This window comes from Bubalus kerabau, chromosome 18 (genome assembly GCF_029407905.1).
Source record: "Bubalus kerabau isolate K-KA32 ecotype Philippines breed swamp buffalo chromosome 18, PCC_UOA_SB_1v2, whole genome shotgun sequence".
In the NCBI taxonomy this organism is placed as follows: Eukaryota; Metazoa; Chordata; class Mammalia; order Artiodactyla; family Bovidae; genus Bubalus; species Bubalus kerabau.
In genome coordinates this window covers 51,017,988-51,039,648 of record NC_073641.1, presented here as the reverse complement: position 1 = coordinate 51,039,648, position 21,661 = coordinate 51,017,988, and the positions used below count along the sequence as shown (strand labels likewise).

The following is a 21,661-nucleotide window of genomic DNA, read 5'->3' as shown; positions in this document are numbered from 1 at the left end:
CCTGTGGCCATTACTGAGTTCTCCAAATTTGCTGGCATATTGAGTGCAGCACTTTCACAGCATCATCTTTCAGGATTTGAAATAGCTCCACTGGAATTCCATCACCTCCACTAGCTTTGCTCATAGTGATGCTTCCTAAGGCCCACTTGACTTCACATTCCAGGATATCTGGCTCTAGGTGAGTGATCACATCATTATGATTATCTTGGTCATGAAGATCTTTTTTGTATAGTTCTTCTGTGTATTCTTGCCACCTCTTCTTAATATCTTCTGCTTCTGTTAGGTCCATACCATTTCTGTCCTTTATTGAGCCCGTCTTTGCATGAAATGTTCCCTTGGTATCTCTAATTTTCTTGAAGAGATCTCCAGTCTTTCCCATTCTATTGTTTTCCTCTATTTCTTTGCATTGATCACTGAGGAAGGCTTTCTTATCTCTCCTTGATATTCTTTGGAACTCTGCATTCAGATGTTTATATCTTTCCTTTTCTCCTTTGCTTTTCACTTCTCTTCTTTTCACAGCTATTTGTAAGGCCTCCCCAGCCAGCCATTTTGATTTTTTGCATTTCTTTTCCATGGGGATGGTCTTGATCCCTGCCTCCTGTACAATGTCATGAACCTCCATCCATAGTTCATCAGGTACTCTGTCTATCAGATCTAGTCCCTTAAATCTATTTCTCACTTCCACTGTATAATCATAAAGGATTTGATTTAGGTTATACCTGAATGGTCTAGTGGTTTTCCCTACTTTCCTCAATTTAAATCTGAATTTGGCACTAAGGAGTTCATGATCTGTGCTACAGTCAGCTCCCAGTCTTTTTGTTGCTGACTGTATAAAGCTTCTCCATCTTTGGCTGCAAACAATATAATATACTTTTCATTGTACATTTTTCTGTATGCTAAATTGTGGACATTGATTACATTAGAACATCACTTTCACTGTTGTTTTTTTTTTTTATTTGACCCACTTTCTTATATAATCTTATTGTTGTTTTCAATGTCTTTTATTTTTTAAATGTATCTATAGAAATAATACAATGACTTATTTTTAAATTATAGTTTCTCTTGGCCAATTACTTTAAACCTTAGTATTTGTTATAGGTACTGATAATTTAAGATTTGCTTCTACTATCTTGCTGCTTGTTTTCTAATTATCATTTGCATTTTTTTCCTTTTCTTCTGACTGGCTAAGTCTTCTATGGTATAACATCTCTGCCAATATTTTTTATATTGATACTTGGTTTTGATCCATAGTACTAAACCTTTGTATCCCATATCCTAGTCCAAACTTGATAAATTAGCAAGATTAATCAACGGGAGCCTTTTGATGATAAGATTTTGGTCAAAAGAAGGAAAGGTATACATAGAAGACAGGAATATACTGTAGATATATATATATATATATATATATATATGGAGTACACTATAGAGATATATATATAGATATATAGATATATGGAGAAGGCAATGGCACCTCACTCCAGTACTGTTGCCCGGAAAATCCCATGGATGGAGGAGCCTGGTGGGCTGCAGTCCATGGGGTCGCTAAGAGTCAGACACGACTGAGTGACTTCACTTTCTTTTTTTTTTTTTTTAATTTTATTTTATTTTTAAACTTTACATAATTGTATTAGTTTTGCCAAATATCAAAATGAATCCGCCACAGGTATCACTTTCCATTTTCATGCATTGGAGAAGGAAATGGCAACCCACTCCAGTGTTCTTGCCTGGAGAATCTCATGGACAGAGAAGCCTGGTAGGCTGCAGTCCATGGGGTCGCACAGAGTCGGACACGACTGAAGCAACTTGGAAAAAAAAAAAATATATATATATATATATACACTTATATATGTATGCATATATATGCAGATGTGGACTTCTTTGCCTTTTTTATTAATGTAAATGTGAAGCATACCAAGAATTCAGCATTTGAGCAAGTAGCTTGAAGTTGTATAAAAGACTGCACTCTGCAGACACCACTTCCATTTACCCTGATAATGGGTTTGCACCCCATGCACTGACAATATAAAGGGAAAAGCTATTTGCAAATGGAATAAATAGCACTTGGAAATGTAACCACATGTGGTAGAGCTTAAATCTACTCAAGGAAAGTCTGTAGATGATTTTAGGACTAAAGTGAGGAATAAAGCCAGTGATAAACATACTAATATTCTCAAGTTCATTTTTTTAAATATGTACCCATAATTATTTATAGAACTGAACAAATAAAATTAAAATGCTCCTAAGTTCATAAGGGCAGTGAAAACAATAAATAAGCAGATGGGTCAGTTTGGCATTAGGGGGTGTACACAAGAGATAACAGAAAGTAATTGCTTTATTCTTTGTGTAATTTGCATCAGGGAAACTTAAGATGGTTGTACCATACTGAGAAGAAAATCAGGTAGCTTTAGACTTATCATCCAGGAAAGACTTCTCAGTTACTAAATTACCCACATAGATTCTCTGTTAGTACAATGGGAATATAATGAAGGGAGATGAAATTAAGAGCCTGATTTAAGTACAGAAATGGAAAATTTATAGATAGCAAATTCTCTCCAAGGTGTTATTTTGAATCAGCAGAGAAAACAAAGGATGGAGGAGAGTTGTCTTTAGCAAAATGGGCTGTATGAAAACACCTAGGATGCTTTAGGTTTTGTTCTTTTTCAGTTCAGTTCAGTCACTCAGTCGTGTCCGACTCTTTGCGACGCCATGAATCACAGCAGCCAGTCCTCCCTGTCCATCACCAACTCCCGGAGTTCACTCAGACTCACGTCCATCGAGTCAGTGATGCCATCCAGCCATCTCATCCTCTGTCGTCCCCTTCTCCTCCTGCCCCTAATCCCTCCCAGCATCAGAGTCTTTTCCAGTGAATCAACTCTTCGCATGAGGTGGCCAAAGTATTGGAGTTTCAGCTTTAGCATCATTCCTTCCAAAGAACACCCAGGGCTGATCTCCTTTAGAATGGACTGGTTGGATTTCCTTGCAGTCCAAGGGACTCTCAAGAGTCTTCTCTAACACCGCAGTTCAAAAGCATCAATTCTTGGGTCTGTATTAATGTATCAGTGTTAAAACATTGCAGCTACTTTACCACCTTGTCTGCTGTTAGCCAACTGTATATATTTTCCTTATTCCACAAAATAAATAAAACTCTTTCCACAGAATAGTAAAATTATGTCAACCTTGGATCTTATAAATTAACATAGAGTTAATTAGGATTTGAGCAGCTTATCATAAATGAACCTTTCCCCAAAAACAAAAGGCAAATGGCGACCAATGGGGGAATTAGGTTGAGAGAGTTTAGTTAGAAGGTGAAGAGGTCTACTGAGGTCAGAGGATTAAATTACAATGGAATACCTGTATATAAGGTGTTAAATTGTTAAATACACATATATATGCTTGTGTGAGTTTTTTTTAATATGTATGTGTGTAAATTTATATACACACACACACAAATATATATACTGAGTCTTAAATCAGCTTGCTATTTGTACCTGATATTTGAGGTTTCTCTCAATTAGTTTGGTCAACATCACTGTGCTGCACTATACTATTGAATAGTCACAGAGTTTTTGAGTTTTTAGCAACTAATACTTTAGACAAAAAAACTGTATCTTTATGGGAAAACTGAAGAGGTTGATCTTTGATCAGAAACATTCTTAGCAGCCTAGTTTTTTCCAGAATAGGTCATAAAATGAAAGAGAGATCTCCTGTACCTACTAATATCAATATTGTCCTCCAAATACAAAACTGGTATATTATAATTTTCTTTAGGTCTCTGAAATGCCCAGTGCATACCACCTGTTGTTTCAAGACCCATTTTTACGGTCTTTTCTTTTTTTTTACATCAATAGGGTTCACTTTTCCAGCAAGAAGTTGGCTGGCGTCCCTGGGTTAATTCACCACTTTGGGCAAAACTTGTTTGTATACTTTGTTCTTAAGTACAAATTGTTTGTAAATAATTAAATAGTTAAATAAGGTAACTTTATTTTTTTTAACCATATAGACTTCCAATTTTATATATGTGGCAGGAGTTAGCAGTTTAACAAACTACACAGTTCACATGGGATTCCCTGGTGGCTCAGACGGTAAAGCATCTGCCCATTGCGGGAAACCCGGGTTCCATCCCTGGGTAGGATAGATCCCCTTGGGAAGGAAACAGCAACCCACTCCAGTATTCTTGTCTAGAAAATCCCATGATGGAGGAGCCTGGTGGGCTACAGTCCATGGGGTCGCAAAGAGTCAGACACAACTGAGTGACTTCACTTTCACTTTCATACAGTTCACATTCTTTATAAAATAGTGATAGCCATTTTTATCATATGACAGTGATGATGATATGATAGAAAACAGATACCTAAAATATATGATGCTATCCTGTGCCAAACGTGGCCTATGTGCTTCCAACCTATGACTCCTTTAAACACGGTAGTAAGACTTAGAGGTATGTACAAGTCTAAATAGCAGAGGGATGGTACAGGGAGGGGGGAGGGAGGAGGGTTCAGAATGGGGAACACGTGTATACCTGTGGCGGATTCATGTTGATATATGTATGGCAAAACCAATATTGTAAAGTTAAAAAATAAAAAAATAATAAAAAAATAAAATAAAAAATAAATGGCATTAAGGAGGTAAAGTATTAATACTAGAAACATAAGAAAAACTAGAGTCTCATGACTGGTAAGTGATAGAACCAGTACACAAACCCAGGCAGTCTAACTCCAATAACTATATCTTAAACTTACTTTTTATGCCCTTCATTACATATCATTGCTTGTGTGTGCTCAGCTGTCTGACTCTTTGTGGCCCCATGAACTGTAGGGTGCCAGTCTCCTCTGCCCATGGAATTTTTCAGGCAAAAATACTGGCGTAAGTTGCCATTTAGTACTCCGTGGAATCTTCCTAACCCACAGAGCAAGCCCATGTCTCCTGCACCGGCAGCTGGATTCTTTACCGCCAGTGCTATTCTTTACCACAATCCCTGTGTTGCCTTGTTTCTCCTTATGCACTATTATATAGTACGAAAAATTTAAATAACCAGGCAATGTTTTAATTATAAATTAACACATTACATGTATCAAAACTGTAGGTATTTTAGTCTTGAAGTTTTGTTACTAAAATTTTTCCAAAATTTAGTGGATGGGAAAAAAAAGTGCGTGTGTGTTGTGTAAGACCAAGAGGAAATCGTCTATAAATAATTTTGCCTTAATATTTCACATGCAAACCTATGAATGTTTTCTCTATGATTCCTATGACCTTATTGAGGCAAAAATGATACATACTACACATGCTGAAATCATAAATTTGTTCCTAAATATGGTTTTGACTACTGTATTTTGACCATTTGAAAGTCAAATAAAAAATTAAGCAAAAGGCACAAAAGAAAATAGGATAAATTTGCTGCTTCAATTACATCTTCCTGTGACCCTTTAATTCCTATCAATGGAATAATTTGGTATTTAGATTAGTATATTAAACTAAATATAAACTAGGAGGACATAGTTGTTTAAATAGTATATAATGAAACAAATTGTTTTAAAAAAGCTTTTGTACAAAATGCTTTCAAAGATATGCTTCTTTCTGATGGCAGGGAATTGACCTAATTAAGATGCCTAGCTAGACTGAGCCTATATATTTCCAGTCTAAATTCTCTAAATGATTCTGTGTGATGGCAGTTAGGAAAATATAAAGACCACAGGGGGATTGATCCTGTGACCTCAGCTTCATTCGCTGAATACATTTAATGAAGTGAGTTAGCAGGGTCCCAGAAATGGATGGAATACTTGTCATCATTACTCATCAGACCATGTATAGACATTTCACCATGATAAAATAAAAAGCCACTTTGGTGATTATGTCCTTGAGTATAAAAAAGATAACTTGTCTCTGCCTCTTTTTCTTTATTTTTTGATGTATATGAAACCATCACCAACATCCTCTGGTCTTTTTCAGCTGATTCTTATCTCATTATTTCATAAATCACAAATGTGGAGCTTTTAATGACCCATATAATGGAGTATAGACACTGAAGTAGAGTGTTTTATCAGCTCTTTCAGGATTCTTTCTTTGTATGATATGAAATGATGCAAGTTGTGCTCTCCTCTTTTTGATATCCAGACATCCAGCAGTTTGTGTTACCCTATCATCACAAAATCATCAATGATAAATTCAAGTTAGTCTTTAGATGTCTTGATCAGATATACTTTTCTCAGATATAAACTATGAAAATCTCAAATGGCTTGAAACATATCCCATGTGACAAATTCCAATAGTCATTTCCAGATAGTAACATAGTATTAATGTTTTTGAAATTTAATTCCTTTTGGACTGTGGAAATGAAAATCAGCTATGTAGTATTAACCAGCATTAGCAAAATATTGGCCTATGATATCATCAAGTTCAAAGGTTCCTGAAAAGTTATATTCATTCTTTAAATAAACTTTTAACTTTAGGATAATTTTAGTATATGAGTGGCACCCTAGAGGATCTACTTTGCAGACAAGGTGCTTCTTACTTCCATTGTGGTAGTAGCAAACCAATTTCTACTTCATAGCTAAAAGCAGTCTCCCCCACAAATACAGTAACCCTTTTCTTGGACTGTTAGTTCAATGGCATTTGAATTCCTAAGAGGCTAAAGGCAATATCATCTCATAGTTCAAAGGAATAATTTTTCTGTTTCTTGGTGGAATATTCTTCCCTTTGGAACAAAAACTTCTAGGCCAGTCAAGCCTAACATAATAGGGACAGAAAGTCAAAGCAAAAATGTTGTGAGTGGATCAATCCTACTTCTATAAATGGGTTTTCTATCATATTAGATGGACATATATTTTCACATCATTATTTTTTGTTTCCTTGCATCAAATGAACTGAGATATAGAGATATAATCAGAGGAAAGACAGACAGTGTTCCTGTGTCTTTTGTGTCTTCCCCTGAAAGACAAAAAACACATTTTGCCAATGAAATGGTTACAGTTGCTGAGCTCTTGCTATCTTTCTTTTTACTCACCAAGGAAAACATCCCTTTCTCAGCCTACATTGTTTGAATAAATAAGGTTGAACATTTCTATTCAGAATAATAAAAAAAAAGTCATTACAAGTTGTGACAGAAACTCATATCCAACAAGAGGATTGAGAACTGATGGTGAATTTCTAACCTGTCATCTTAAATATCACCTTTGATGGTGCCAGAAATATTTTTGAGCATGTATCATAGCCCTTCAGCTTCTCCAGCTGACTGTCACTTGACAGATCAGGACGAGAGAAAGAAGTGAACTCGACATAGGTGATTTGGAGCAGAGTTCTTCAACTGCTTGGTGTAGAAGTACAACACTCAGTTATTATTACAAGGTGCATGCATATTCAGTTGTGTCCAACTCTTTGTGACCTGGCAAACTATCGCCCACCAGGTTTCTCTGTCCATGGGGACTATCCAAGCAAGAATACTGGAGAGGGTTGCCATACTTCTCCAGGGGATCTTCCCAAGCCAGGGACTGAACCCAGGTCTCCTGCACTACAGGCAGATTCTTTACTGTCTGAAAGGTGAGCATGACTGTTTTCTGGCAATGGAAATACTGGAGTCAGCCTCAAGAGGCTCATGATGATTTTGGCTTCTGCAAGAGGCCTGTGTGATCTTCATCCTTTGAATAGAGGTTAAGGAACAGAGCCTCTCAAAGATAATATGGAGCCATATGATTGTGCTGTACAGTGGAACACAGCTGACTTTGGTAGGAAGGACAGAAGAGGAAAATTAAAGGTTTTCTTGAAGCAGGTGTGAACAAAGGATTATGGCACTGGGCATTCACTGGAGTCTGTTCTGTAAGCCTGAAGTAATTGAGTTATATGGTAGCAGAAAAAGTGGGTCAATCCTCATCAGTTTGGTAAGCACATGTTGATATTGTCTCTCTAATGGGGACTGATGATTGTTCTTTCTTCCAGAAAGGGTTAGATGTCTTTTGCAAATAGATCTGATTTCTTCTAGAAGAAGAATTGAGCAAAGCATCCTCCATGGGCTCTGTGTCTGTGTTGACATTACTGCAGATCCAACTGGCACTGCAAGTGGGACACACACACTCAGGGTCTTCCTGCCCCAGTTTAAAAATAGAATTCTGTCCTTTAGCTCAGATCAGCGCCATGGTGTGTAAGGGGCTCTACATTTGAATATGTTCATAGGACAGCTTTCTGTAGACAATGTATTAGGTAACTGGACCTTCAAGGGGCTTCTGACACTTGGGAATCCCAGAGCTGAGGAAGTCCAGAATTTCTCTAACCAGTGGTTGGAACTTTAGATGATCATCCTAAAAGCTCTTGCTGTTTCAGGAGAATCATCTTGGTGGCACTGTCTGTCCTGTAGGAGGGTGACTTGCATTTCAATCACTTGCCCATCTTCAGAATAGTCTTATCGGTGCTGCTAAAGAAACCATGATCATCTGAGCTATTTCTATTGCCTTCCACCTGCCCTCCTGCACAGGGACAATTCAGTCTTACTTGTGGATTTTCTCTTTTCTTCCTTTGCTTTACTTGCCTCCTTTCCTTCTATTCTCCACTACCCATTTGAAGTACCTTTTCATATATATGCTGGGCTTCCCTGATAGCTCATTTGGTAAAGAATCGCCTGCAATGCAGGAGACCCCTGTTCAATTCCTTGGTCAGGAAGATCTGCTGGTGAAAGGATAGGCTACCCTCTCCAGTATTCCCGGGCTTCCCTGTGGCTCAGCTGGTAAAGAAATCATCTGTAATGTGGGAGACCTGGGTTTCATTTCTGGGTTGGGAAGATCCCCTGGAGCAGGGAAAGGCTACCCATTCCAGTATTCTGGCCTGAAGAAATCCATGAACTGTACAGTCCATGGGGTCCCAAAGAGTTGGGCATAACTGAGCAACTTTCACTTTCATATATGCATGTAAATAAAAATATGTATTTTGGAATTTGCTGTTTTATAACAGAACTTGTTATTGCATGCGAATATCTGCATTGCAAACAGTTTTCAGGAAATTGACTAGTTACTAATACTACTTATGGGGGAAATTATAGAGAGTTTAAGATCTTTATAAGGAAAATTAAGATATTTTTCAGTTGGATTATATTTTTACTGCTTTGATTTTAAAGAGAATTGCATTTTTAAAACTGAACAAAAGAAGCATTTGTAAAATTTGGTGATAAAAAAATTTGGAAGGTGGAACTTGATATTACCATTAATGATAAATATGCCTTTCATCATAATTCTAAAATATCATCTCATAGCAGCAGCAGCAAAGATATATTATTTTGAATACATATATCAGCAATTTTATTAATATTCTGTATCATTTTCTATAATGCTGCATAGCATATATTATCCTAGGAGTGTGTCCTTTCAGAGGATTTTATCTCTTGCTAGCTTTCAGGAATTTCCAGGTTCACAGCAGCTGACTTTTTACTACAAGTTTTATGACTCTAAAACCATTAGAAGAACATCAATGCTTCCCTAAATTGGTTTTTTTGGAGAAATGTAATATGTTTGATAAATTAAAATAAAAAGATGGAAACATAACAGCATATTGGATTACTTGTTAATTTTTCTTTCTCAAATGTTTTATATTGAAAGGGATTGATTTGTGGAGTACATTTTCAAACCAATTTCACCTTTGTTTCTAGAAAAACTACATTTTGTCCTAGAAAGCTATTGACATTTCATCAGAGGAAATAGATTCAGAATTGCTGCCCAGTAAAAATCCTTCTTAGCGATAGTACTCTATCTTTCACCAAAGACAATGCAATTGACCTTGGGTCGGAGGATAAAAAGCTGCCATTATGTAGCAACAGAATAACTGGTTATCTTCCTCTGCTAAGTTTTTGCCATCACAGACTTCTTTGAGTCATGCTCTTATATAGGGAAGGAACTAATCCAATAACCACAGCAAACTAAATTATACAATTACTTTGTCAATTTAAATTGGTAGGTTTGTCAGAAATAAAAGTAGAACTTCAAACATATTCAGAGATCATAAGCATGACTGAAATAGAACTTAAAAGTATCTTGCCATCTAAAATGTCCCAAGTCAATTTCATATACTTCAAATTGTTTATCTTTAGGCTCTGCCTCATCTAAGATTAGAAGGCTAAAACACATTTAAATTATAATCATCTCACAGTAGCACTTCAAACATAAACTCATTAATTGTCTCCTTCCAAATGATTATTTAAAATAAGCTTCTTAAACAGAAAACATCTGACAGTAAGCAACCACTTAATTCTTTCAAAAAGGGAGAAACTATTGTTTTAAATACAATGATTTCTATTATCACATCATATTGAATAGGTAAGATCATGCAAATATCCTGAAAGCTCTCACCTCGTTTTCGGGAAAGTATCAGTTCAGTTCAGTTCCTTCACTCAGTCCTGTCCAACTCTGACTGCATAGACTGCAGCACGCCAGTTTCCCTGTCCATCACCAACTCCCTGAGCTTGCTCAAACTCATGTCCATTGAGTCAGTGATGCCATCCAACCATCTCATCCTCTGTCATCCCCTTCTCCTCCTGCCTTCAGTCTTTCCCAGTGTCAGGGTCTTTTCCAATGAGTCAGTTCTTCATGTCAGGTGATCAAAGTACTGGAGTTTCAGCTTCAGCATCTGTCTTTCCAATGAATATTCAGGTTTGATTTCCTTTAGGATGGACTGGTTGGATCTCCTTGCAGTCCAAAGGACTCTCAACAGTATTCTCCAACACCACAGTTCAAAAGCATCAATTCTTTGGCACTCAGCTTTCTGTATGGTCCAACTTTCCATCAGGAAAGTACAGATGTAAGATAATCTCCTAGGAAAATTCACAGTAACAGAGATAAATAAAAAGAAAGTGTTAGGGACTGAGGGTATGGGTTTATTTTCCATTTATTCTTTGGAGGCTACTGAGTATCAATTTAAGGACACTGCCCAGACATTAAAGGTAGAAATGAGCCATCATTCTTGTTTCCATTGTGTCATTGATTAATTTTGTAGTCATGGACAGTACATCACTTATTTTTCTGAAGTTTTGCTTTCCAGACATTACAATGGAAGATTTAAACATTTTTTTTCCCCTCCAAAGAGTCTTCTAGTTATAATTATACCATTACTTATTTTATTTGTATTGCATTGTTATTGAACTTTCCAGATTTATTTTATTTTTGAAAAATGTGCACCATTTGATTACATTGAAAAAAATCTGTGAAATGAATATTAATATTTGATTTCACACATGGGCCATGCATCAGGGACAGCACTGATGCTTGGACCCAGCAATTAGAGGTGGCAGCCTTGTGGAATTCTGCAGGTGTTTACTTTCCACCCAATGAATTGGCTTACTGTATTGGGAGCAAGCAGAAAAATGTGGTAGAATCCCAAGGATGCCCATGTCATAATCTCAGGAATGGGTGAATATGTTACCTTACATAGAGACTTTGAAAATGTGACTAATTATCCTAAGGTGGAGATATATCCTGGTTTATCCAAATGGGACCAATGTAATCAACATTGTCCTTGTAAGTGAAAAGGGGAAGATGGAGGATCAGAGAAGGGAACATGGTGACAGAAGGAGAGGTTAGAGGAATGGGATTGTTGGCTTTGAGAACAGAAAGCCAAAAAATATGAGCAGCCTCTAGAAACTCAAAAAAAGGCAAGAGTGTAGGTTCTTCTTTCTGGCCTCCAGAAGGAAACTGGAGGGTTAATAACCTGTCAACAGATGGATTTTAGCCATGTGAGACCCATTTGGGGTCTCTTACCTCCAGAATTGTTAAGATAAGAAATATGGCCTAAGTCATTATGCTTGTGATTTTTTTTTTTTTTTGGTAGCTTTTTTGGATCTATAGGAAGCTTACAGTTATATTTTCATCTCTACCTCTTTTTACCTCACCTGAAAGTAATAAGCTGTATTAAATTTCACTGTAAAATTGATTAGTTTTTAATAGCATCTTATTTAATTATTTCAATGTCTTCCTAATTCATATGTAAGCAGACACTTATATTTTTAAGGTCAGGTCTATAGGATTTGCTGATGGTTTAAACACATAAATCAAACATCAGATATTATAAATCAAATATCAACCTGAGTTTTTGTTTCTGTTTTTCACCTTATCAAATATAAGAATGGGTTCATTGGTTTTGGTGGGGTGAAGGAAATGGAAAGGTCCTGAGTGGGGCTAAGCACATGGCAAGTTTGAAATGCCTAGTAGATGCCCACATATAAGTGTTTTCTGAATAGTTGTATTCATCTGGATTTTAAAGGATCAGCATATAAACCTGGAATTCATGAGATACAAGTAGTATTTAAGATTATGGAGCATGATAAGATCACCCAAGTAGTAAGTGTAGTATGGAAGAGAAGAGGTTTTTGAGGCATACCAAGGTTAAGAGCTTGGGAATAAGAAGAAACAAAAGGAGATAGGCATGAGTAGCCTTTAAACTGGTGATATACTAAGTGGATGAACCGTTTCAAAATGTGGTAGTAATCAACTGTGCCAAATGCTGTTGATGGGTTACATGAGAACTGAGACTTGAACATTTAGTAAAGCAAGATGGATATTATTGTTTACTTTGGCAAAATGACATTAGAGATAAACAAAACAAAACAAAGACTTTGGAGTATATTCAAAACAAAATTTTAAAAAATCAAGATAAACACTTACTTTGGAAAGAGATGGATCAAAGGAATTTTGTTCCTTTTTCTTTGAATATGGATAAATTGCAGTTTGGTGCTATGGAAATGGTTTCCACTTGATGATCTGAGAGATTAAGGGGATGATCACTGGAGTGAAGTCGCTGAATAGGTCAGAGGAGATGGGATCTACAGCACAACTAAAAGGATTAATTTAAAGCATAATCAGTTCAATAATTACAGAAAGGAAGAAAAACACATGAGTACAGTTGTTCCTTGTGTTCCTCTTTGCTCTGTAGTATTTTCTGGCCTCACTGAAACCCCTCTATCAGGACTCCATAACCATGATATCACATTGTGACAATATTCCAAGCAATGTCTGATGGTTTAAACCCTTCTTCTAGAAATACCCTATTGTGAAATAATCAGTTCTTTCTGCAGTTTTCTTTCACCAAAGCTGTCATATAGGAAGATTGTATCACACTGTGGTTAGAGGCAGAGGTCCAAGTGTTGTTTCTGGTTAATTACTTTATGCATTCATTTTGTTACCAAATGCTAGTTGTGTGCCCAATGCAATGTGAGGCCAAATAAACCAACACATTGGAGTTTGGAAAAGAAATAAGTTTTACTTCAGAGTCATGCAAGTAGATGGGTCACTTATGCCCAAAAGCTGTTGCAGACTTCTTGGTATAGGAGTCCTGTGTTCTTGCAGCTGTCACAAGATGTTCCTGTAAACCTTCAACAGGACAAGTACTATTCTCTGTCCTGCAACTTTTTATCACTGTATGATTGGACTCTTGAAGGTCAGGGTCCTGAGAAAAGGTTATTCTGTATATTTCAGAATATAGGCAACATATTCTTTCATAAAAGGAATATAGTTAGCATGACTAAGCACAGGCACCAAAGCACAAAGGTCAAAGTAAAAGGGATAGATCTAGTATGGAGTCAGATTTTTCTTCTCTTTCATAGTTTCTTAATGATTAGATGTGTATTTTGAATTTAATGCACACATATATCCTTCTTTATCATTAGCACCACCTGGGAAGCCCCTAAAATATCTTCTCCTGTTCCATCAGAGCCTGCTTCTTTATTGTTTTAGTCACTAAGTCAAATCTGATTCTTTTGCAACCCTATGAATGTAGCCCACCAGGCTCCTCTGTCAATGAGATTTTCCAGGCAAGAATACTGGGGTGGGTTTCCATTTCCTTCTCTAGGGGACCTTCCCAACCCAGGGATTGAACTCTCATTTCCTGCTTGGCGGGCACATTTTCGCCACAGGGCCACCTAAGAAGCCCTTGAACCTGATGAGATCTATATAAATGTCAGATGTTCTTAGTATAATCTGTTGAGTACAACAATATGCAACTTAAAAAGACTTAAAAATTAATGAGATAATATGTAACAACACATTTCGTATCAAATGTTTGATAAATGTTTCTTTTCTTCTCTTCATATTTTTTGTTAGTTATATGATTTATTTCAAATGTTTGGTCTTTCTCCTCTATTCAGTCTATAGACATTCTGTATTTCATAGATAATTTTTTGGTCCTCTTCTCTTTCTAGACTTTCTCCCTGAGTGATATCTCCATTTCCTATGGATTTGAATAATGCCCTATCACAATGACTCCCAAAAGTATAGATCCAGAATAGAATGTATCTCTGAGCCCACACCCATCCAACTTTGTGCTCACATTTCTATGTAGATACCTCCTTGATTCCTCAAAATTAACTTGTGCACAAAGTATCTCTTTTCCCCTCATTCCTACTAAGAAAGATTCCTTCAATTTAATCTTCTCTATCTTGGTAAAAATAACCACACAGTCCACTTATTCAGGCTTGAAACTTGAGTTTCATTTGTACCTTTCCATTTCTTTGATAACCATTCTGTCATTCAAAAGCCTTATCAATTCCATCTCCTAAGTGCAGCAACATAATTTTTTCCTCTTTTTCCCATCTAATGCATTTTCATGAAAGCACCTTAGTTTTAGTTGCAATTATCACTTTGTTGTTGTTTTTCAGTTGCCAAGTCATGTCCAACTCTTTGTGACATGTGAATTGCTGCATGTCAGGCTTCCCTGTCTTTTACCATCTCTTGGAGTTTCCTCAAACTCATGTCCATTGACTCTCTGATGCCATTCAACCATCTCATCCTCTGTCACCCCCTTCTCCTCTTGCCCTCATTCTTTCCCAGCATCAGGGTCCTTTCCATTAAGTTGTATCTTCACATCAAGTGGCCAAAATATTGAAGCTTCAGCTTTAGCATCAGTCCTTCCAATGAATGTTCAGGATTGATTTCCTTTAGGATTGACTGGTTTGATTTCCTTGCTGTCCAAGGGGCTCTCAAGAGTCCTCCAGTACCACAGTTTGAAAGCATCAATTCTTTGGCACTCAGCCTTCTTTATGGTACAACTCTGACATCTGTGCATGACTACTGGAAAAACCATAGCTTTGACTACACAGAACTTTGTCAGCAAAGTGATGTCTCTGTTTTTTATTATGCTGTCTAGGTTAGTCATATCTTTTCTTCCAAGAAGCAAGCGTCTTTTAATTTCATGGCTGCAGTCACTGTCTGCAGTGATTTTGGAGCTCAAGAAAATGAAATCTCTCACTGTTTTCACTCTTTCCCCAACTATTTCCCATGAAATATTGGGACTGGAAGCCATGATCTTCATTTTCTGAATGTTGAGTTTTAAGCAAGCTTTTTCAGTCTCCTCTTTTACCTTCACCAAGCGGCTTTTTAATTCATCTTCACTTTCTGCCATCAAAGTGGTATCATCTGCATATCTGAAGTTGTTGATATTTCTCCCCACAGTCTTGATTCCAGTTTGTGAGTCATCCAGCCTAGCATTTCCCATGATATACTCTGGATATAAGTTGAATAATCAGGGTGGCAATATACAGCCTTGAGGGACTCCTTTCCCAATTTGGAACCAGTCCATTGTTTCATGTCTGCTTGTAACTGTTGATTCTTGTACTGCATACAGGTTTCTCAGAAGGCAAGTAAGGTGGTCTAATATTCCCATCTCTTTAAGAGTTTTTCACAGTTTGTTGTGATCCACACAGACAGACTTTAGCATAGTCAATGAAGCAGATGTAGACTTTTGTTGTTGTTGTTGCTATTTTAATTCCCTTGCTTTTTCGATGATCCAGTGGATGTTGGCCATTTGAGCTCTGGTTCCTCTGCCTTTCCTAAATCCTGTTTGTTCATCTGGAAGTTCTCAGTTAACGTATTGCTGAAGCCTAGCTTGAGGGATTTTGAACATTATCTTGCTGGCATGTGAAATGAGCACAATTGTATGGTAATTTGAATATTCTTTGGCATTGCTTTTCTTTGGGATCAGAAGGAAAACTGATCTTACCAGTCCTGTGGCCACTGTTGAGTTTTCCAAATTTGCTGGCATATTGAGTGCAGCACTTTCACAGCATCATGTTTTAGGATTTGAAATAGCTCAAAATAGCTGGAATAGCTGGAATTCTATCCCATTCACTAGCTTTGTTTCTAGTAATGCTTCCTAAGGCCCACTTTACTTCACATTCCAAGATTCTGGCCCTAGGTGAGTGATCACACCATCATGGTTATCTGGGTCAATAAGACTTTTTTTTTTTTTTTTTTTTTGGTACCACCTCTTCTTAATCTCTTCTGTCTCTGTTAGGGGTTTGCCCTTTCTGACCTTTATTTTGTCTCCTTACCAGGTTAACTGATTTACTCCTTCTCAGTCATTTACTCTCCCCCCTAACAGAATTGTGTGATAGTAATGCTCATTTAATCACATACTGTTAAAGCATACTGTTTTCTCATTGTTCCTAGATAAACTCTAACCTTGTTCACAGCCCTTTAACTATATCCAATATCTTTCCTTATGTTCTTCATATATAAGAAATTCTTTCCTTCCTCAGGGCCTTTGCATGTGATGTTTTCTCAGCCTGTAATGTTCCTTTCCCCGATCCTCACATGACCAGCATCTCATTCCTTGCATCCAGATATAAAGAGATCTCTTCAGTGAGATGGCTTCCTTCAACAGCCTATCTCCATACTCACAATTCATCTCAGTCCTTTATGTGTTTCCTTTAAAGTGTTAATATAACAAGAAAAATACATTATTATTTTATTTATAAAAGAAAAGGGGGGGAGGGAATCTATGAGATTCTGTTTCCTGTCACAGTATCTAGTACAATTTCTGCTGCAGAGTAGGTATTCAATAAACAATCACCTGTTTTACTTTAAAATTTTATAAATGTATTTTATTATATTTTTATAAAACACCTTATATAAAACAAAGCTGATTTAACAATTGAATTAATAAATTTTATTTAGCTGAAAATATCTACATTTGTTATTTAGCCTAAGAAATATTTTATTCTATTTGTATGACTAAATATCAAATGGCATAAGTAGAATTAGTGAAAGTATGCTTACATACTATAAATTTAAAGTCTTCATTTAATCAAAATTATAACTTTAAAATATAAATAGATTTATCTGATATCATACACTTCAGTGGCTTTACTGGAATGAAAATAGCGCTTGAAGCAGAATAACAGACTGTCTTAGATCTGTGGATTTTCAAGTTTTGACCAATATCTGCGTGGCTTGAGGCTGTTGGACATCTGGTAAATTTCACTCCTGTATTTTGGCATATATTCCTTTGCTATGTTCAGGGGAAAAAATAAATGCTTGCAATGGGTGACTGAAATATTTGTGAGAAATTCATCCTTGCATATTTTAACTTTTTAAATAGTTTATTAAATCTCATTTTTCCTTTCAAGTAGATGAAAACACAGATAAAATTAAAGCCATTTAATTGTGGTGGTCAGTGCCCAAATATTGGCAAAAGAATTTTTTAAACAATGTACTGATGTAAAAAATAGTAAACTATGTAATGCTGACATTTTTCTGTAGTTTGATGTTTCATCCTTATAATATTCCTTTTCAATTACTGACTCAATGGACATGAGTTTGAGCAAACTGTGGGAGACAGTGAAGGACAGGAAAGTCTGGCATGCTGCAGTTCAAGGGGTTGCAAAGAGCCAGACATGACTGTGACTGAAAACAACACCAACACAATATGGAAAGAGTAAAAGAAGGTGAATTTGAGATTTAACTCCAATTTCACATATTGAGTCATCTTTACTTCCCTTCTCTCTAATGTTTCTTCTGATTTCACCTTTAATACATAGATTTCTATGTCACATTCTACATTAGTCATAGTCTCTTCTCTCAAGAAATTCCCAACTATGTTGAAAATCAGACCTATGTAAATGTAAGCAGGGAGAAACTTCAGGAAGCTATAAATGCCAAAGAAGCAGTTGTCCCTACAACTCTAACAGTGCTAAAAGGTCCAAAGGACACAGAACTCAAGTCCTGAATAAACAAATGAACTGTGTTCTCCATGTCCTGAACATTCCAGCTGAAGCATGCAAAAATCGCCTTAATGATAGTGTGCCCAATTTACAACCATTGTTCACCCTAATTATTAATAGTATCCCCTTTCATTCCCAAAATAACTGGTTTAAATGAGTTGGCCTTCCTATTTAATGCTTTCATGAGTGCCAGGGGTACAACAGCAAAATAAGTTAAACTGATCTCCCTTCCTCCCTTTTCTGTGAAGTACACACACTTATTCCCTTATCCACTTCCTCTTACTACCAGACCTCGCTTGACTCAAAGTGCTGACTAGCTTAGAAAAACTTATCTTCATTTCAGGAATTCACTCTTAACACATTAGGGAAGCTTTTCTTTACAGGAGATCAATATTCAGCTCATAATTTTATCATAAGTATAAATCTGACCTCCAAAAGCAATTTATTAATGCTACAGTTGTAGAATCTGGAATAATTCCTCTGGACTGCAACTCCTGCCTTCCTAGAACCACATATAATTGCAACTCTAGAATTATAATCTCTAGGCATGACCTCTCTGGACTCATTGTGAAGATTCCTGATCCTTCTGACATATGTATTGCTGTTGTTGTTCAGTCACTAAGTTCTGTCCAACTCTTTGTGCCTCTGGGGACTGCAGCACACCAGGCTCCTCTGTCCTTCATTATCTCCTTGAGTTTGCTCAAATTCATGTCCATTGAGTGGGTCATACTGTCTAATATTTATCCACCTTCTAAACTCTCACCTCGGAAAAGGCAGTGGCACCCCACTCCAGTACTCTTGCCTGGAAAATCCCATGGACGGAGGGGCCTGGTGGGCTGCAGTCCATGGGGTCACTAGGAGTCAGACACAACTCAGCAACTTCACTTTCACTTTTCACTTTCCTGCATTGGAGAAGGAAATGGCAACCCACTCCAGTGTTCTTGCCTGGAGAATCCCAGGGACGGGGGAGCCTGGTGGGCCGCCGTCTATGGGGTTGCAGAGTCGGACACGACTGAAGTGACATAGCAGCAAGCTCTCACCTGTGTGTGAGAGCCAAACATCACAGCTTCTTTGTGCTCTGTGCTTCTTTGGCACAGCTTTTCAACTATGATCTTAGCTCTTCTTCCAAAATAACCTAAGTTCTTTCCACGTTTATATAGTCTTACATATAATCTGTTAGACCAGACTCTGGGAACCGCTATGGTCCTATTCTGAATGCTTCAGTATTCTGTGCACAAATCAGACCCATTATAAAGTCCTTATTTTACTTAGCAAAAGTTTCTAAAAAGTATCGCTCCTCACTTCCTCTCCCCTCTCCCCCCTAAAAAACTAATGAGTCTAGGAGAAATTTAAAAACTGCTTTCAAATTTAAGTGTTGGAAAATGCAGCACAAGAGCCTTTGTTCAGAATCCCTTTGGATTCATTCCCAAATATCTAAATGCAAATATCCATTACCAGTCTATTTATCTATCAAATTATATATTTATCTATCTAAGTATGTCATTTCACCAGGGTTTCCATGGCAATTAATCTTTGTTTTGGGGTATCATAGAGGACACAAGGAATAACTCTGATGCCAGCCTTTTGAAAAGAAAAATCCAGGAGCTCTGTGCTGCTGACACTCACAGTTGGCACCAGCCACAGATACTGCAGTCATGGCTGTCAATTTGGTGTGGCCCCAAGAAGGCAGGAAGAGAAAGAGGTGACAGAAGATGATATGGTTGGATGACATCATTGACTCAATGGACATGAGTTTGAGCAAACTCTGGAAGATAGTGAAGGACAGGGAAGTCTGGCGTGCTGCAGTTTATGGGGTCGCAAGGAGTTGGACATGACTTCGTGACTTAACAACAACAAGGCAAAAACAACTTTATTCTTTGTGATTTCCATTGGGAAAAAAAATCTCATCTTTACTCCCTGCATGGCTTTTACCATGCATCAAACTCCTTTCCTCCACTATCCTATTCATCTCCTCTCTCTTCTTGCCTCTGCTGAAGGGTGATTTTTCTGAGGAAGTGATTATAATCATGAATGCCTGCAAAGCTATCTAGCTTCTCAGGTGTTCTAAGGCACCACTGAACTTATAATTCACAATTCACCAGTTCATCCACGTTCCAAAGGTTCCCTCTGAATCAAATTTATGTCCCTCTTATCTCACATACTATAGCGTTTTCTGTTATACCTAAATACCCCTACCTATCCCTGTGCCTTAGTTTCCCCATCTGTAAAACTCAGGTGGGAGCCATGAGCAGCGCTAGCCTTGGGCTTGTTGGGAGGATTCGATGATGGGATGGAGTAAGTGGTAACTACTTGAATGATTTGGATAAGGAAATGGCAACCCAATCCAATAGTCTTGCCTGGGAAATCTCATGGGTGGAGGAGCCTGGCAGGCTACAGTCCCTAGGGTCGCAAAGAGTCAGACATGACTTATAGACTAAGCATGCCCTGTACATACACGCAGGTAACCAAGGGGTTACATTCTAAAATGAGGTTGTGTCTGAATCATAGTGTCATGATTGGCTTTAAAATTTTTAATTTAATTTTAATTAAAGATTTGAAATTTTCATTTGCCAATTTTCTGACTCCCTTCTCTTATATCTTCTGAATGAAAGGAACCACTTCTTTTATGTACATAGCCTAACTTAATTTCTAATATGGGTTTAATAGGTGTTGGTTTCCTTTATTAATATTGACTTATAATTACAAAAGTATTGCAAATATTTAATCAGATTCAGATTAAGGAACAGAACCTGACCAAGACTGCCATAAGATTAATCAATTTTCTTACTTCTAACACCAATAGTTTCATTTGGAACATTCTTATTTTACAGATATAGGAACTGAAGCTTGTTCTTTTGACCCCAGACCTGGGATTTTAGTAGACCCTTCTAATAAGCACAAACAAGAAGAAAATAATAGCTACTATGTTAGGTTTGTGACTTCATCAGTAAGAAATGGACAGGGAGAGGAAAGAGGAGGAAGGAAGTGTATATTTTACTATGTTATGTTATTATGGACCAACTAAACGTTTACAAATTGGGAAAGGAGTATGTCAAGGCTATATATTGTCACCTTGCTTATTTAACTTATATGCAGAGTACATCACGTGAAATGCCAGGCTGGATGAAGCATAAGCTGGAATCAAGATTGGTGGGAGAAATATTAGTAACCTCAGATATGCAGATGATACCACCCTTATGGCAGAAGGCAAAGAAGAACTGAGGAGCCTCAAGATGAAAGTGAAAGAGGAGAGTAAAAAAGCTGGCTTAAAACTCAACATTCAAAAAACTAAGATCATGGCATCTGGTCCCATCACTTCATGGCAAATAGATGGGGAAACAATGGAAACAGTGACAGACACTATTTTCTTGGGCTCCAAGATGTAGATGGTAACTGCAGCCATGAAATTAAAAGACTCTTGCTCCTTAGAAAAAAAGCTATGACTAACCTAGACAGCATATTAAAACACAGAGACATTATTTTACTGACAAAGGTCTGTATAGTCAAGCTATGGTTTTTCCAGTAGTCATGTATAGATGTAAGAGTTGGACCATAAAGAAAGCTGAGCACCAAAGAATTGTTGCTTTTGAACTGTGGCATTGAGCAACACTGTTGAGAGCCACTTGGACAGCAAGGGGATCAAATCAGTCAATCCTAAAGGAAATCAACCTGAATATTCATTGGAAGGACTGATGCTAAGGT

General features: G+C 37.2%; 1 long non-coding RNA gene across 1 annotated transcript; it reads right to left on the bottom strand.

Moving 5' to 3' along the window:
* Nucleotides 1–2,510: 2,510 nt before the first annotated feature.
* On the bottom strand, nucleotides 2,511–12,727 carry LOC129633157 (uncharacterized). The gene is made up of 3 exons (XR_008704931.1): nucleotides 12,630–12,727; nucleotides 10,323–10,783; nucleotides 2,511–3,043 (listed from the first exon to the last, which is right to left on the bottom strand). It is a non-coding gene; the product is annotated as an uncharacterized LOC129633157 (long non-coding RNA).
* Between the last annotated feature and the right edge of the window lie 8,934 nt (nucleotides 12,728–21,661).